The sequence below is a fragment of the Vigna umbellata genome, chromosome 1, assembly GCF_029865625.1.
Source record: "Vigna umbellata cultivar VRB3 chromosome 1, Vumbellata_1.0, whole genome shotgun sequence".
Lineage (NCBI taxonomy): Eukaryota > Viridiplantae > Streptophyta > Magnoliopsida > Fabales > Fabaceae > Vigna > Vigna umbellata.
Window position 1 is genome coordinate 31,352,600 of NC_142165.1, and position 19,774 is coordinate 31,372,373.

Sequence of the window (19,774 nt, forward strand, 5' to 3'; positions counted from 1 at the left end):
AAAGAAGATGTGGTTCAGTGATGATGGGTGAGTGTGCGGTTTAGAGAGGAAGAGAGGGAGAAGGAACGAGAGTGAGAGGGAACGTGAAATTACCCAGAAGAAAATGTGAAAAATTAGATAGGTAGAGAGATATTATGACTGATTACTAAAACTCTGTCATAATACATCAAGAAAACTCCACACCTTATGACAGGTGTCCATATCTACGTAATAATAGGTTTTGAACTTATTTACAAGTTTGTCACCGCGTTTCATATTATAACTGATATACAAAACTACGTCATAATATGTCTTAAACTTATTTACAAGTTTACCACCGCGTTTCATATTATGACTGATGTACAAAACTACGTTATAATATGTCTTACTTTTATTATGATTCTGCCATCGGTCAACCTATTATGATGGATAATTTTTATCCGTCAGTACAGGTCGTCATAGAAAGGTATTTTTCCACTAGTATTTTCAACCGTTATCATAACCCCAAACTTAGAACTTTGCTTGTGTAATATACTCAATGTAACAATAATATGAAACAGAGCAAGGCACCAAAAATTTGGAATTAGAAATGTATATTCCAGAATTTATTTATTTTTCCTGTGAGTTCGAATGGTATCAAAAAGAATTAACAAAAGCTGCAATACCCAAAGTTGGTCTCAACAATGAAGGAATACGTCCTACAGAGAGAAGAAGAATTTCCAATCATTGCCTCCTCTCCAGTGCTAACTAATTCCCCTTTTTGTACCCATTCTTTCCCCATAGAAAATCCCTCAACCTTGTATTTTCCTTTCTCTCTCTCACGTGCCTTTGTTTGCCACTCTCTTCTGCTATCTGTGCCATGTGGCTTGATTTCCCAACTGACTCATCCTTAGCCTCCATTTCCCCTGCCCATTCTATCCCTACAATGGCCCTTTTATTCTCACACGTTACAATACCCTCCCCATCAACACTAACCTTGTGCTCAAGGTTAAAGTTAAAGTCAGGGTAGGCTTTGATAAACTCTTTAAGGTCTTCACATGTGGCCTCTGTTTCAGATAACCCAGCCCAGTGAACTAAGACTTGGGAAATGTTGTTGGACCTGCGGATTATGTTACGTTTTTGAAGGATAGCTTGAGGCATCAACAAGGGACCCTCGGGCAGTGTAGTCAATGGGAGTGGAACATAAACAATGTCATGGGGACCTTTACATTCTTTCAACTGAGATATGTAGAAGATGGGATGGATTTTAGCAGTTTCAGGCAATAAAAGTCTATAGGCCACTGAGCCAATGCGATCGATGATTGGAAATGGGCCAAAATATCTCAGTCCCAGTTTCTGGTTTTTTCGTAAGGTAATGGAGTGTTGTCTATAAGGTTGGAGTTTGACCAAAACCAAATCACCAACCTTCAGCTCTTTATGCATGCGTCTGTTATCAACATATTTCTTCATTTTTTCCTGGGCTTTAAGAAGTTGCCTCTTCAATTGAGTCAAAGCCCTGTCCCGTTCCCCTAAGAGCTCCTGGACGGATGGAGGGTCTTTAGGATCCATGGTGTATTTAATTATGGCTGGGAGATCTCTTCCATACACCACCTTAAATGGTGTTGTTTGTAGACTGTTATGGAATGCTGAGTTGTACCAGAACTCTGCCCATGGTAATAGTCTGGTCCATGTCTTAGGATTATCAAAAGCAAAGCACCTAAGATACATCTCTATACACTTATTCAGGGCTTCTGATTGTCCATCTGATTGCGGGTGGTAAGTCGTAGACATGTTCAATGTTGTGCCACTCAACTTGAAGAGGTATTGCCAAAAGTGACTGATGAAGATCTTATCTCTGTCAGAAACTATAGTTTGAGGGAACCCGTGCAGTTTGACAACTATGTTAATGAACAATTCTGCCACAATCTTACTAGTATAATATGCTTTCAAGGGAGCAAGGTGAGCATACTTAGATAACCGGTCAATGACAACCATGATGACGGTATACCCATTGGAAGGTGGAAGACCCGTAATGAAGTCCATGGCTATATCCTCCCAAACTTGATGGGGAATGGGGAGTGGTTGAAGTAACCCTGCTGGAAAGGTGGTAGCAGATTTAGCTTGTTGACAGATAAGGCATTCTTGGACATAGTGAGTGATATCTTTGAGCATGCCAGACCAACAAAACTGGGAAGACAGTCGAGCCATGGTTCTAGTTATGCCAGCATGACCCCCTATTGTTGAACTATGGTATTCCTTGAGCAACAATTGTATAATTTCCTCATCTCTAGGGATTACCACTCTGTGCTTCCAGTGTAAGAGTCCATCAGAGTAGGAGTAATCATTATTAGGTGGTTTCCCTACTACACAAGCTTGGATAATAGCTTGGTGATGAGGATCGAGCTGTGTGGCCTTCTGAATTTTGGACATCAAGTTAGTCTCTCTATTGGACCATGCCATAAAAAAGGATCTGGACAAGGCATCTGCAGCCTGGTTATCCTTTCCTTGTTTGTATTCAATGGTGAAATCATATCCCAAAAATTTGTGGAGCCATGCCTACTGCTCAGGGGTTTGGAGGGATTGATCCATTAGACTTTTGAGGCTTTTTTGATTAGTGCGAATGATGAACTTATGACCCAGTAAGTAATGTCTGAATTTTGCAATTGCTTCAGTGATTGCATAAAATTCCCTGGTATAAGCAGATTTATGTTGCATCCTAGAAGATAATTTCTTTGAAAAAAATGCTATAGAATGCTTGTCTTGGCTTAGAACTGCACCAATCCCCAAACCGGATGCATCAGTCTCCAAGACAAAGGTTTTGGTGAAATATGGTAATGCTAATATAGGAGCAGTGGTTATGGCTTGTTTCAAGGCCTCAAAAGCGTGAGTTGCATGTGATGTCCATTGAAAGTTATCCTTTTTCAGGAGATTGGTCAAGGGGTGAGCTATTGCAGCATACCCTTTTATAAATCGTCTGTAATAACCTCTTAGACCAAGGAATCCTCTCAACTGTTTTGTGTTCTGAGGGTAGGGCCATTGTAAAATAGCTTGAACCTTGTTAGCATCCATTGCTACTCCATTCCCCGAGACAATGTGGCCTAAGTATTCCACTTGAGAAAGACCAAAAGAGCATTTGGATAATTTGGCATATAATGTGTGTTCTTTCAAGATGTGCAAAACTGTTTCCAAGTGACTAATATGTGCAGACCATGAAGGGCTATATATAAGTATGTCATCAAAGAAAACCAAGACAAATTTCCTTAAAAGGCCTTTAAATATGTCATTCATGAGAGCTTGAAAAGTTGCTGGTGCATTTGTCAATCCAAATGGCATGACAAGCCATTCATAGTGGCCTTGATGAGTTCGAAAGGCAGTTTTGAATCTATCAGCAGGATGAACCAATATTTGGTGATAGCCTGATTTGAGGTCCAACTTAGAGAAGAATTTTGCACCAAATAATTCATCTAGTAGCTCCTCAATAGTTGGGATAGGAAATTTGTCTTTGATTGTGATAACATTCAGTGCTCTGTAGTCAGTACAAAATCTCCAAGTACCATCTTTCTTTTTGACCAAAATAATTGGGGAAGAAAAGGGGCTGGTGCTGTGGGTAATAATGCCTTCGTCCAACATTTGTTGCACCATATTCTATATTTGTTGCTTCTGACTGTGAGGATATTTGTATGGCCTCACTCTCACAGCATTCACATCTGGCAAGAGAGAAATGCAGTGGTTTTGAGATCTATTTGGGGGAAGGCCCTTTGGTTTAGCAAATATCATGTTGTATGTGTGAAGTAGAAGTGCAATGTCAGGGTCAATATGCTCTAGGATAACCAAGCCATCATCCTCTAGTGTTAGAGGTTGAGTTAATTGTAATGTAAACAGTTCTGCAATGGCATCAATTTTGCACAATCTAGTCATCTGATGCAACTCTGCTGGTTTTGGCAGAGTTGGTGGCTCACCTTGCAATGTAATGAGTTGTTTGTCCGAATAAAACTTTAAGGAGAGTGAACGATAGTCTGCAATGTGTGGTCCGATAGTAGCCAACCAAGCAGCACCTAATATCATATCAGCACCAGAAACTAGTAATAGGTACACTGGAAGTTTAAGTGTATGACCTTGCACCTTAACCTGGACTTCTTTAATAACCCCTTCGGTAGACATGGCATTTCCATTGCCTACCAGGACCTACAGAGATGACATATCCTCCACCGGCAGCTTAAGGCAATGAGCAATTCGTGGTTGCAAGAAATTATCAGAACTCCCACTATCCAACAATATCTGAATAGTCAGGCCTTGTAATGACCCGTGAAAGCGCATAGTTCCCACACCGGTAACACCCTTTAAAGCATTAAGTGAGAGATGGTGTTCCAAGTTTTGTTCTAATGCAGGAATTTCCGTATCAGTCTGCTCCTCCTCATCATATTCAACTTGTAAAAATGTATATTGGCGATTTGGACACTTATGGTTTGCCGTGAACCTCTCATCGCATGTATAACACAGCCCTTTTTCCCTGCGTGATTGCATTTCTGCTGGTGACAGATGTTTAATGTTATTGGGACGGAGGTTTTGGGGAAAAGGCATTTGGTTCGGGGTAGGAAGAATGGGTTGTTGTGGTGGATTGTTATAAGATTGGGTAGTAGTAGGTGATGTGTTTTGGGTGGCATTTCTGGAAGTGTTTGGGTTGTATGGTCGTGGTTTGAAGGTGTATTTCTCTTCAAACAGTCGGGCTAGGGAAATGGCTTTAAGGATTGTGTTTGGTGCTTGAGCTATCACCTCTCTAAGAATGTCGGTTTTCAACCCACTGACGAAGCAATCTAGAAGGACTTCATTGCTAACACCATAAATCCTATTAGCAAGAGTTGTAAACTGCACATAATATTCATTGACAGATGTGGATTGGGTGAGTTTAAACAAGGTAGATCTAGGTGATTCAAAGGGTGAAGGGCCAAATTCCAACTCTAATGAACGGACCAAGGTGTTCCATGAAACAATGGAATTATTTCTTTGCATCATTTGATACCACGACACCACTTCTTTCTCGAAATGAATTGCTGCTATGGTCAACCGCTGTTCATCCGGAGTATCATAATAGTCGAAGAATTGCTCCGCTTTAAATATCCATTGTAGCACATCTAAACCATCAAAACGTGGAAAATCGAGCTTAACATTTCTGACCTGAAACGGTCCATGAACATTCCGTGAGTTCGCTCCTCCATGTGCCATATTCTCCTTCAAATCCTCAATGGCATTATGAAGCTCTTGCATCTCTGCAGCATGCTCCCGTTCACGTTTCTGCATGAGCTCTAGGATCTACTTAAGGTCATTTGAAGATGAAGCCTCGACCATGGCAATGAAAGCACCAGTTTGTAATATACTCAATGTAACAGTAATATGAAACAGAGCAAGGCACCAAAAATTGGGAACTAGAAATGTATATTCAGAATTTATTTATTTTTCCTGTGAGTTCGAATGGTATCACAGAGAATTAACAAAACCTGCAATACCCAAAGTTGGTCTCAACAATGAAGGAATACGTCCTAGAGAGAGAAGAAGAATTTCCAATCATTGCCTCCTCTCCAGTGCTAACTAATTCCCCTTTTTGTACCCATTCTTTCCCCACAGAAAATCCCTCAACCTTGTATTTTCCTTTCTCTCTCTCACGTGCCTTTGTTTGCCACTCTCTTCTGCTATCGGTGCCATGTGGCTTGATTTCCCAACTGACTCATCCTTAGCCTCCATTTACCCTGCCCATTCTATCCCTGCAGTGGCCCTTTTATTCTCACACGTTACAGCTTGTCTCAAGCAAAACAGATTGTAACTCACCTTTTCAGAACAATCACTACAAGGACTCAACCTTTTTCAAAAACTTTTTCTTTCATAAATAATTATATAACTAATTTAATGTTTTATCTTTATATATTTTTGTAGATTTTTTATAATAAGAATAGTTTATTTATATCTTATAAAATATAAATTTTATCATTTGATGTGATTATTTATATTTTATATCATTTTATTCTTTTAATAAAATTTTATATAATGGAAATAATTGATAAATTTTGGGTGTCAACATAATTTAAATGTCAAAATTTATCGTGATTTTTTATATAACCTTAGTTGAAACATGATGAATTTAAATAAAAAAAAATATTATATGAATTAAAAATGTTGGAATTAAATACCTGGAAGTGTTTACTTTTCTAAAATTATTTAAAACATTAAATTTTATAATGTATTGATTCACATTAATATTTTATGACAAAAGTTATGCGCAAAAAAGAGTTTATTTTTATTATGTTTAAATACTCAATTACTTTAAATTAAAAAAAAAATGGAAGTTACAAAAATAAGAACATTCTTATTGTCATAATAATTAGAGATGTTCAAAAAGTTTCTTTTGACGTATCAATTTGAGATTCTATAAAATAAGTTACGTAAGGTTAAATTACGTTATATCTAATCTATTTGGTCGAGATCTAAATGGGTATAGGTAAGGCTCATTCGTAGATTTATGAGAGTTTCATTTTTTTTAAAATATATCTGCTATGATTTATATTATATATCAAATCATTACACTCAAAACTTAAATTTATATTTAATAATATGAATTAAATTGTTAAAATATGTTTTTCATTTATTTTATTTTTGCTTTTTAAAAATAAAACAGATCAAAATTATCTACTAACTCAACATAAAGTTAGACTAAACAAAACAAAACCCTCTGCAAATCTTTTAAGTGATCCTTTAAAGCTTCTCAAATTGAATGGATCACGCCCGTTTTACAGCTCTAACGAGTTCCGCAATTCCATCAATTTCTTTCTTTAATCTTATAAATTCTTAAATTCTTGTATTTTAGAATATAAATTTTATATTCTAAAATGTTTTTATTTTAGAATATACAATTTGAAGTATAATTTTTTTGAAAAATACAATTTCTAATATAAAAATTATATTTTAAATTAAAAACTCTGAAAAATATATTTATATTACAGATTCTACTATCCATTATGAAATTTTTATTTTATATTTTCAAATTACTATCCGAAATACAAAAAATTGTACTTTTCAATGCAAAAATTTATAAAATTACAACTAGAAATTACAGGTATGTAGAAAGAAATAACCCTCTAATGATAGGATACAATGTTCTTGAGCGTCCACAAATATGTGGGCTTTAAAATTCTGCATGGGCTTATCCATATTCCACACACTATTGAGTTTGGAACTTTGTTCTATAATGCACTTTCACAAATACAAAAAAAAAACTCACTTTATTTTTAAAAATGATTTTGAAATAGTGTAATTTAAAAAATAAAGTTACTTTCAAATTGTATTATTTAAAAATTTTATTGACTTTTATATTTAATTTTTTTTAATTTATAAATTGTAAAATCCAAAAGTTATATTATATAATTCAATTTTACTTTTTTTACTTTCAGATTATACGAGAAAAATAATGTTTCAATTATACACAATCTTAAACACTTTTTTATGTGCAAGGAGGTATGGGCTGACATAAGCGGAGACGGTAGTTAGATCTTTTAACCAACCCCATCAGATGCATATGGAAAATATGGAAAATGTGGAGTGCAGAAAGAAATTATCCAGAGTTTATCTATGTGTTGTTAAACTCTTAGTCGAAACAAAATTGAGTCTAAACTCTTAGTTGAAACTTCTCTCTTCACCTCTAAGAATTTTTGGGTGTTACTTCCTCCACCACCACACCATGCTTCCTCCACCTCTCCAAATTCCTTTAAATTCAATTTTATCCTTCTTTTTTAGTTAAAACCTTTTTACTTTTACTGTTTAGGATTTTTTTTTTGGAAACCCTGGCATCAAATGTGCAATCAAGTCTCCAAGCCCTGAAATGTCAGCACTTTTCTTCGAAGCCATTGAGACTCTTCACATGGGTTAATGGGTTTTAAATTTTTCCTTTTCTTTTAGTTTTGTTTATATATTGTATTTTTCTAGCATATTTGATATACAAGTGTGATATATCTTATCTTGAAAGAAAAATTTCACTGACTCTTTTTGTCGTCTTGATTGTATTTCACTATTGCCATTTTTGTTATAATTAGCACCAATGATGCAGTTGGGCTCTTTGGACTACTTTTATTCTTCAACAACTTGTAGTATTGCGTTCTTTGCAAAGCGATTAAATTTATGATGCTTTTAACTTTCTTCTAGCGATTTTCATTTTTACATTTTCATTGGAGTTACGAGCAATAAACAGGGGATGGACAATGGTGGATGTGGAAAATCAAAGCAATGTTGGAAAGTTCACTTCCAGCAATTAAGCCATATTTATTCTAGAGACTGATTATGGTTTTACATAATAGTTCTACTAGTAATCTCTACCATTTTGTGCATTCTATGTTTGAATTACTAAGGATTATGTTATTCAACTACAAACTATAGTTTCATATTATTTACATTGAATTGTATTAAAATTTAATAATAATATGATCAAATGATTCATATTTTAGTATATTCTTAACATATATTTTTATTCATATAAATAAGACATTAAATAACATTAGGTTGATATAAATTTGTGTATTGATTTATCTAAAAGAAAGTATAATCTGGTAAGCCGTATTAAATTTTGAGTGAAAAATGTTTTCTATTGGCCTAGATTAGTTCACCAATATTGTTTATTGAAAGAATTATTAGCATTATTTGTTTTGATGTGCTAAGTAATTTTATTTAATTTTGAGTAATTCGTTAAATAATTGCATAAGAGATTTGATTACCCAACTAAATTGAGTCACATGGCCAAGTAGGAACATGGCTGAACATAAAAATTACACGAACTTATTAAAACTATTTTATCATAACTATTTTATCTAAAACTATTCTAAAGTTGATTTTCTTAGAAAAACACAGATAAATTTTTTCCTTTTAATATTTAAAAAAATATTCTTTTTCCCTCTACTTTTAAGAGGGATAAGATTTTAATTGCCTACCTACCATCAATATTCCTTCTATCTGCTTCATAATGCACCTGAATTGAGAAACTTTTGCCAATAACGGAAGTTTGAATGAATGTGTCAAACCCATCTACAAAGTCTATGTTGTTTGCAAGATTTATTTTTGAAGCAAGAATGAAAGTTGAATAGAATTACAGAAATGAAATATCTACAAAGTGCGTGAGAAGACATTGAAATCATCTCTTCCTTTTTTTTTTCTTTTAACAACCTATTAAATATGGCAATGATACAACATACACATCTAAATGTACTTAGACCATGCAACTGCATCGATCTCAACTTGTGCACTCCGATATAACTCAAGCCTCTTTGCAAGGGCACTTCGTCTTTCCATTATTGCAGGATCGTCATTGAGCAATGAGGACATACACTTGGACTGCCAACAAGATTTATGCAGACTGTTAGTGTTTAATTTATTAGGAAAGGAAAATCAGCCAAATATTCAAAAAAAAAATGTCAGATAAAATGACACTAAAAACATACAACAGAAATAGGAAACACAGATTAATTCTCACCTCAATTTTTCCTAGTTCAGTGAAGAAGTGATCGAGAAGGTCTTGTTTGGCTTCCCACACTTGACAATAGACAATTGACTTGGGAATTGAATACCGAAGACTTGCACAGACCATATTGACATAAGACAAAAACATTGGTTCCTGATACGTCTATTGAAGGCCAAACGGATATCTCACATCCGTTTTGGCTTTGTTCAAGCGACCAACAATACAACCAGCAGAAAGACAGTGGACAAGCAACGACAAAATAAGACAGATCCAAAGCCAAAAAGTAATAATACACCATAAATTAAACTACCAAACAAGGCTACAAAAGAATGCTGAAGAAAACCAACCTGGATGAAGAAAAAAACAAACCAAACGAAATCTGGATCCATGCTCCTCGACGCTCCTCCACACCAGAGACCAACAACAATGGAAGCAATGAAACCCAAAAGGAAAATGAGTAAGAGACAAATGAAGGAAAAAGAAAGGAAAGGAAGAAGAAATGAGACGAAGTGAAACGAAAACAAAGAAGAGAGGAATCCGTGTGAGAGATGGGTGGGGCGCGCGGAGCAAAAAATGAGGAGAAATAGGGTTTTCAAATTAATTAAAAAAATCTTAAATAGTAAAAGTAAAAAAGTTTTAACCTAAGGACAAAATTGAAATTAAAAGAATTTGGGGAGGTGGAGGAAGCATGGTGTGGTGGTGGAGGGAGCAACACCCAGATTTTTTTCTTCATCTCCAAGTTCATAATTTTATCCTTCAATAAAGAAATATACAAAATAAAACATATTAGGTAAGTAATAATTACTGCTTAACAAAACACATTTAGTGTGTATTATATATTTATTAAATCATGCATCCTAAGTCTTCATACATTTTCTTTTTCTTTAATTTCTCTTTTAACGAATAAAAATTCAAAATTCAGTTTAGAAAAATTATTTGATTTTAAAATTTGATTTAAGATTTCATTGAACTTGAAAATCCACAAACTTATGAATTTTGAAATCCAATTTAAAAATTTATTAAATTTCAAAATCCGTAAAAGCTTTCTTGAAACGCAAGGAAAAAAACTTTGTAGTGCAACGGAATATAATCGAATGCGTAAAATGTAAAGTCGACTAAATGTAACAGAGTAGGGATAGAAAGATCAAACGCTGAGTTTTTATACTGGTTCGTCAAGCCTACATCCAGTGTCCTTCCACCACAGGAAGCAAATACACTATAATGATAAAGTTTTTTACAGCAAGGCTTTTATAGCGACATCCACGTCAAAAATATAAAACACCTCTCTAACCCTCTAATCAAAATATAGGCATATACAAACAAAGAACAACAACAAGATGTCCCCTCTCCTGCAGTCTTTAACACTTTGAACAATCCTCAAAGTCCAGAACATCGCACGTTCTCTTCTTGTAATCACAACAAGGAAACTCTAATCTTCACAAGATTGATAGAAACTGATCACGAAATAGACACCTCAGGTGCAGGTTGATCAGACAGTAAGAGCACACAGATTCTTGCTTATTAAGCAATCACCAAAGATGAACACCACAGTCTTCTTGATGAATTCTTGGAGCTTTCACAATTTCTGCAAGAGATCAATAATCTGAAAGAAATCAATCAAATCGTTAGAATCACACAAGTTCTTGCAGAAAACAAATTCGCGTCAATTTATAGCAATTCGCAACTCTGACGCATTTTAATCGACTTTGCTACTAATGTAGTCGAATACAACACTTCAGTCAAAGCTTTTAGCAGCAATAAATGCAGTTAATTTAATGGACAATTAATGCAGTCAAATCACAAAAAAAGCTTGGTCAACATATTTAAAAATATAGCTGTTGTAACATTTAATTCAAGCATTAACAGAATTTCAAAACTGTAACAGACTTAGTCGAATGCAGGTTGCATGTAATCGACTATACAACACAGTTAAACAAAGTTTTGAAAAACTTTCTCTTCAAAAATTCTCACAGCACACTCTGAAAAAGTTTGTGCAAAGCCACGAGTTTTAATCGACTTACTTCATAATGAAGTCGACTTAAAACTTCTGTTTTGCCACATATTACAAGTTCAACAAAAGTGCATGTGGTTTTCCTTTTCTCAAATATATGTCATGCATTCACAGATAAAATCTCATGTAAAATACAGTGAATTGCAACAATGACAGAATCAACACAAACATGTTCTCAAATAATCATAAACTTGAAAGTTATAAACATGTAACATATAAACAACACATGTTGTTATTGATAATGTTACCATCATCAAAAACCAGAAATTCTTTGAGATTGTAAGGTTTGGCTAAACCAGTGCTCCCCTTATCAACAATCTCAACATATATATTATTGATAGACTCATTATAATAAATTAGAATTAAAAGTATATTTATAAGAGAGAAAATATTAGATATAGAGTTGGGTGGATTCATAAATATTGAGATATAGAGAAAGGAGTGGTTGTATTTAGAAACCATAGAAACTCTAAATCAAAGAGAGAAAAATAGAGGAAGAAAGGAGATTGACATTTTGGGAGAGAAGAGAGAGAGTGACGAGAAACTCTTAGTGTAAAGGAAGATTGGTAGTGTTTTAGGGTTGTGGATAAAGCCTTATGATGGCCAAGGTATGGGGAAACTTACCTTTGTTTGTTTATTGTTGTATGTTATATGTGTTCTTGGTTATTTTGGATTGATAATCCTTGTTAATACATGTTTATACATGTTTATATGATTATGATTATGATTATACGTTGCTATTGTTGGGCAAGGGTTCGTGTATGCATGGGCATAGGGTTTATGTAATATTTGTGTTGGGTTTTCCCTATGAATGTATGTATGGTTTGTTAGGTTATCCCAATAGAGGGTTTGATGCTAAGAAAGAACAAAATTATGATGTTTAGGGGTTTCCATGCAAATATATATTGTAAGTGTTGGGTTATTGGGATCCCTTCCTATGTGGTGAATAGGCAAAATAACGTGGACCATTATGTCTCACTTTGTTTTAGTCGAGATGGGTTAGATTAGTAGGGCGCATTAGATTTATTTGAAGAGAGGGAAAAACCAAGTAAGAGAGAAAGGAATAGAAGAAACAATTTCTGCATAACATATAACCTACACTGGTGTTTTCGTTGTTGTGAAGTCGTTCACCATTGGATCGAGCTGACTTTTGGACAATGGGTTCCAGACACATGATTCTTAATTTTGACCGTTCGGATCGTCAATCGGGGGTCTAGTTTCGGAGAAAATAGTCTCGCATCAGTAGCTCTATTTTGGAGAATTTCATAAAATCTGCATTGGTGTTTTCGTCGTGGTGAAGTCATTCACTGTTGGATAAGACTGAGTTTTGGACAGTGGGTTCCAGACATATGGTTCTTCATTCCAAAAGCTTGGATCATCAATCGAAGGTCTAGTTTGGGAGAAAATATCCTCGCATCAACAACTCTATTTTTGGAGAATTTTCATCTTCTTGGTTCTCATTTGTAAGCATTATGCTTAATTAGTTTGGCTGATCAAAAGCCCTATTTTGGTGTTTTTATCGAAGACTCTTTTGCACCCTATTATTGGGGGTATAATATGTCAATGATTGGATCTGGATGATTCAAGTGATGTATTATGTGTTTTAGTATGTTTACATGGGTATGTGATGCTTGAATGCATGTATGATGTGTTAACTATGTTTCCATGTGATCTAGGATTGATGTATGTACTTTTGAATGCTTGTATCATGTCCAAGATGTGTTTCAATTTGGCAATAATCGATTATCATTTGTTATAATCAATTATCTACGCGTTGGTTTTGAGTGTGGTTTTGGGAATAATAAATTATTTGGGATGATAATTGATTATCCCTTCTTGTGTGATGTTGTTCAACAATAGGAAGTGATCTAGTGTGGTGGCGGTGGTACCCTTAAAGTTAGGATGTCTCTTTCACCTGTGTGGGGTAGGGGAAGAGGATGAGTTACGAGAAGAAAGGTAATGGTTTTCCTTTATCATTGGTTAGCTTAGTGAGAGAGGCACAATGTTGAACCAACTATGCGGTGTGATGGTGGGTATGTTTTAAGTATGGTTTTCTGGATATACTTAGTTAATCCGGAGTTGTATCTTTCCTCTTTCGAGTGGGTAGAAAGGTAGTCAACTTTCCTCTTGTGAAGGGTAGAAAGGTAGTGACTTTTCCTCTTTCGAGGGGGTAGAAAGGTGAATCTCTTCGTCTTTAAAAGGTGTTGGAAGATATGGATCTCTTCGTCTTTAAAAGGCAGTGGAAGAGATGAGTCTCTTCGTCCATGAGAGTGGTGGAAGAGATGGGTCTCTTAGTCTATGATGAGAAGTGGAAGAGACTGATATTCGAGTGTTGCTCTTTCCTTTTTTGGGGGGGGTAGAAAGGTAGTCACCTTTCCTCTTGCGAGAGGGTAGAAAGGTGGATCTCTTCATCTTTAAGTGGCGGTGGAAGAGATGAGTATCTTCGTCTTGGAGGGGCGGTGGAAGGGACTGGGATTCGAGTGTTGTTCTTTCCTCTTGCGAGGGGGAGAAAGGGATAGAGGTCTCGCCTGAAGGTTTTTGACTCGTGTTGAGTTTAGTGTTAGGGTGAACAATTGGAAACAGGGGAGACAAGTCCAAAGCTGCGGTGGAGGACCACTAGAATCATCTTGTTTTGATAAACAGGAATTATACGGTGAAGTATGGAAGTTGAGATACATTTATAATGATGGTTGGATAAACACGAGTTGCCATAAATTGGCAAATGGTGCATAGCTAATGGGTTGAACATGATTTTATTTAAGGGAATGTAGGTTTGGTTATCGCAGTGGTTGTTATAGTCTTATTATGAATTGATGTTGCTTGGTGTGATGGAATTGTAATAAGGACTTAACTACTATGATATAAATGTTATATTGGTGATTTGGTGTTTATTTTGGTATTATTTTGAATGCATTGATCAATTTATGATAATGTTGTAAGGTGTGCTAAATCTCTATGGTTGTGATTGTAGATGTTATGTATTTCCTAGATCACGTTATTTGGTTTAAACGGTGAGATTTTTGGTGGTGTAACTTATGCATGAGGGGTAAAGTTCTCTACCGGTGTAGGTGTGGTTCTTGGGTGTGTTGCTTTGATTTTACTCATGGGTGGTTTGGGTAGTAGTGAATCGATTATCTTAAGTGATAATCGATCATCATAGTGCATTTTGGTGAAAAATGACGAATTTAATGAAGAATAGACGTGAACCAAGCTTGAGGAGCTGTGGAACATGATGATAAACGAAGATTGAGGTTAGTGGTTATGTTTAGGGTCAGTTTGACTTGTGGTTGAGAGTGAAGCACGAGTGAGTATTGAGATGTTCCTGAGTATTTCATTGATGAGCATGCAAGTGGAGTATAAGTCTACTTGTTGTACCTCGTAAATCCTGGTTCTATCTGTAAATAGGTGCTTCCTTTTGTCTTGTGTGCATTAGAAGAAGATGATATGTAGAGGAGGCTACAAATGTCCTGTAGGAGAGGCTATATGTGGGCTATAGGAGCTGCTACAATCGGTGAGCGAGGGTACAAGAGTGAGATGGACTCTTTCCACTATGATATTATGGTACGGTGATGCTCATAGTGTTGTTCTTGACTAGGATAATCATGAGTGTGGTGCATCTATGATGATGATCATCGTACTTGAGATGCTTCAGGTTATGTCATGTTGATAGTTTTGTTACTATAATGGTTATAGTAAGTAGTTAACATGAGTGCTAATGAATGGATAAACCAAGGGTATATGTGAGAGATGTTAGTGATGACATCAAGGGTTAAAGATCAAGGACCAATGATCAAAGTTCAAGGATCGGGGATCGAGGATCGAGTAATTCAATATAATTGAATTGTTTATGTAGAAGATTAGGAATCCTATTATTATTACTACTATGTATGGGGTGTTGGATTATGGTTGATATAATCAGAAGGTATGTATCTTGTTGTGTGTTTGATTATGGTTGGTATAATCAGAAGATATATATCTTGTTGTGTGTTTGATTATGGTTGATATAATCAGTATGTATGTATCTTGTTGTTATGATTGTTTTATCAATATCTTACCCCATAGATGTTCGTGTTTGTGAATGTAATTATCAACGATGATCAATAGATAATGTTACAGATGTTCTAGAGGTGCGATTAACTCAAGAGACAATTTAAGACAATATAATTGGAGTATTTTCTTCGTTACTTTATTACTCGAAATAATGTAATTGGATAAGGTTATCTTTAAGTACGTTTTCGCGTTATGATAAATTTTGAATTTTACCAATTTTTAATAACCCGCGACATCTCAGAAATCGGGGTGTTACAATAAGACCCAAAGAAAATAGGAGTTTTAGGAATAAAGTTTTGTTAAGACTTAAGTATGTTTTATTTTAAGAGTTCATAAGCCTAATAAGGTGTTGTGTGTGAATATCTTTGTTAAAACATAATTATGTTATTTCTTTGATGTTATTTTAATAAAGTGTAAAAACATGTTTTGGTATGATGGTTGGATTGTAGTATGTGTGTTTAATAGTACCAATGTGATGGGTTGGCTTGATGATCGAAGGGTGGTCTAGAATTGAATGATGGTATGTTCAATTCTAAGTAAGAAGAGAGTTAAGGGAAACCTTTAGTTTATTTGTATTTGGTTTAATAGCCAATTTAGTCCTCATTTTGGTTGAAAAATCTCAATTTAGTCCCTCGTTATAAAAGTGTTTTGAATTAGTCCTAACTTTTAAAATAGTGGGTCAGATTGGTCCTTTCTGTTAAATATAAGTTAACAAAATTAATGGATGATGATGTGACACAACTTAAAGCTAACGAGGGACCAATCTAACACATCAGCTTTAAGCTGTGTCACATCATCATCGATTAATTTCGTTAACTTATATTTAACGAAAGGGACGAATCTGACCCACTATTTTAAAAGTTAGGACTAATGTAAAACACTTTTATAACGAGGGACTAAATTGAGATTTTTCAACCAAAGTGGGGACTAAATTGGCTATTAAACCTTTGTATTTTTACTTAGGGGCAAAATGGTCTTTTATATTTATGGGTTAAATATGTTTTTAGTCCCTAAACTATTGGTCGTTTCTGGTTTTCATCTCTCTTTCAAAGTAAGGTACAATTTAGTCCTCATTCTTTTCGAAACGTTCATTTTAGTCCTCGGAACTTTGGTTTTAGTCCTCATTTTGTTGCTAAATGAGGACCAACTTTTTAAACGGTGTTAGTTTTCGAGGACTAAAACGAACGTTTTCGAAAAGAATGAGGACCAAATTGTACCTTACTTTGAAAGAGGGACGAAAACCAGAAACGACCAATAGTTTAGGGACTAAAAACATATTTAACCCTATATTTATTAATTGTTGTATGCTATGCATTCTTAATATTCTTGCATGGAAATCCTTGTTTCGATACATGTTTATATGATTATGATTATCTCTTGTTATTGTTCGGCAAAGGTTTCTGTATGCATGATGATAGGGTTTATATCATATTTATGTAGGATTTTCCCTATGAAAATATGTATGTTTTTTTGGGTTATCCCATGATAATATGTATTGAAGCTAAAAGAGGACAAATGTATGTTGTTTAGGGTTTTTACCACATAAATATATGTTATAAAGAGTGATATGATGATCATATGTAATATATTGGGTTTGTTTGGGTTGTAATCTGCATAATGATGAGTTTTAGATGATTCAAGTGATGAATGTATGTATTAGGGTCTATTCATAAGGGTATGTGAGACTTGAATATATGCATGATGTGGGTATGTTTCCTTATGATTTAGGGTTGATGTATGTGTTTTGAACACTTGAATTATGTCCATGATGTATTTCGATTCGACAATAATCGATTATCACTACTTATAATCGATTATTTTCATATTTGTTTGAGTCTTGTTTCTGGAATAATCGATTATCTGGGATGATAATCGATTATCATAGTATAATTTGTGTAATTGTAAAATTCTCGAAAATAATTGATTATCACTTATGATAATTTATTATCCCAATGTGTTTTTACTGGAAATGTGTGTTTTGATGAAGAATGGATGTGGACCAAGCTTGAGGAGCTATAGAACGTGATGATAATAAGAGAATGAGATTAGTGGTTATGTTTAGGTTCAGGTTTGACTTGTGGTTGAGGTTGGAGCATAAGTGAATGTTGGTGTGTACCTGAGTATGTGGTTGATGAGCATGAGAGTGAAGGATAAGTCTACTTGTTATACTTAGTAAATCCTAAGTTTATCTAGGAATAAGTGTTTCCTTTTGCCTTGTGTGCAAAGGAAGGGTTGTTCAGATATTGAACCTTCCTTGTGTAGAGGAGATGGTGTTTCCTTGTCCTTTTATGATAGGAATACATGTTCTTTAGCTAGATTACGGGACTACTCAAGCAGATCTGTAGGAGAGGCTACAAATGATCTGTAGCGGAGGCTACAGATGACCCGTGGGGAGGCTACAAGTGACCTTTAGGGGAGACTACAAGTGGCCTTTAATGGAGACTGCATGTGGGTGAGGTAGGGTACAAGAGTGAGACTGATTCTTTCCATTATAATGTTTATGGTTTTGTCAAGGTTCATGGTGGTGATCATGATGAAGTTATTCATGATGGTGGTACACGTGTTGATGATCGTAATTAATGACGATAATGCTTTAGAGGAATGTTATGATGATAGTGAGGGTATCATGTGGTGTAGTTAGCATAGGTGTTGTTAAGAGGATAAACAGTTGGTCTATGTTTATGATGTTCATGATAACATTGAGGATCGAGGATCAAGGATCGAGTAATTTAAGATAATTGAATTGTTTGTGTTATAGGATTAGGAATTCTATGATTAATACTTCTATGTATGGGGTGTTTGATTATTGTTGATATAATTAGTACGTATATTGTTTTATGATTGTTTTATTGGTAACTTACCCCATACATGTTTGTGTTGTGTGCTTGTGAATGAAATTATCAGCAATGATCATATAATATGTTATATGTAAGTAGATGATGTTGCAGATGTTGTTGAGACATGATAAATTCAAAAGATAACGGAGGAAAAAAAAAACCTTATTCAAAGGTGTACATGGGTAGTTATGCTACCATACATGGCTTCCATTACAATATATGGTTCTAAAAGAAAGAAGATGAACTATACAGAGAGAAATAAATACCAAAAGTTTGGTATCTACGGGATACTATTTTTTTTCCTAATTAAGAACCATTTTAACATCTTTTAAGTTCTTTAAAATAATAAACATTAAATAAAAATTAATATTTCAGGTAAAAACGTTTAATGTTTTTGGAACATCAATATTTTTACATTTCTTTTGATAAATGAAAAAAAAGTGAGCTGAAAATAATAAAATTTAGTTTTTTTTTTCTATCTTAGGTTTTTTTTCTTATTTTTCTTCTATCTTCCTTCAAATACTCATTCAAAATAAAAATAAAATTTAAATACGATTCAGGAACGTTTTGTTTGAATTTAAATATTTCTATTTCTATCATATAAAATTATTAAATATTTTATAATAAAAGTTATCAAATAAGAATATATAATGTACATATTATTGTTATATTTATAATTTTAAATTTTCCTTATATTTATAAGTAAATGACATATCTTATACTTAAAAGTATAATAGAAACTTATTATCTTGATTTAATAATATAATTATATAATACGTTAAATACACAATTTTGTTTTAATTTTCAAATCTAAACTAGGAAAAAATAAACTTAACAAATTAAAAAGAAAAAAATAGTTGTGGTTTTCGATTTGATTTCAATAATTTTGGATTATTATTTAAATTGATTTGATTTTAAAGAGGCTGCTTAGGTGTCTGTGTCCGGCTATATCATTGACCACGAACTTTGAAGGTTGAATTATTGATGATGTGGGGGTGGCCACTTCATGAGGTTGATAACAGATCAACCTAACTAATTTTGACTAACCGCACCCTCTGTCGGTCACTCAAATTTACACTCCCTCCCATCTATGCTAAATCTTTTAAATACTTATTAAGGAAATTATGTTATAAATTTTATTAAAAAAGTTCATATTTATTTATTTTCAATTCTCATTATTATTCATGTTTTTACGTGAAAAGAATGTTATTCCGATACGGAAGAAATAGTAATTTGAGAATTGAATATGTAATTCTAAGAAATGATCACTAAGTTGCTCATAAAGATTGAGAGACATGTATTTACAAAATATTTTGGACATAAAACAAGAAAAGATTATAGAGCTTAGTAATAAAAATATGAGAATATTGTAATGATCAAGAGAATTATAGGGTGAATAATCCGTGCATAGTTTGTAACGTCCCG

At 34.2% G+C, this 19,774-nt stretch overlaps 1 pseudogene; it reads right to left on the reverse strand.

Annotated features, from left to right (window-relative positions):
* Positions 1 to 3,603: 3,603 nt before the first annotated feature.
* LOC148205137 (uncharacterized) lies at positions 3,604 to 4,482 on the reverse strand (annotated as a pseudogene).
* Between the last annotated feature and the right edge of the window lie 15,292 nt (positions 4,483 to 19,774).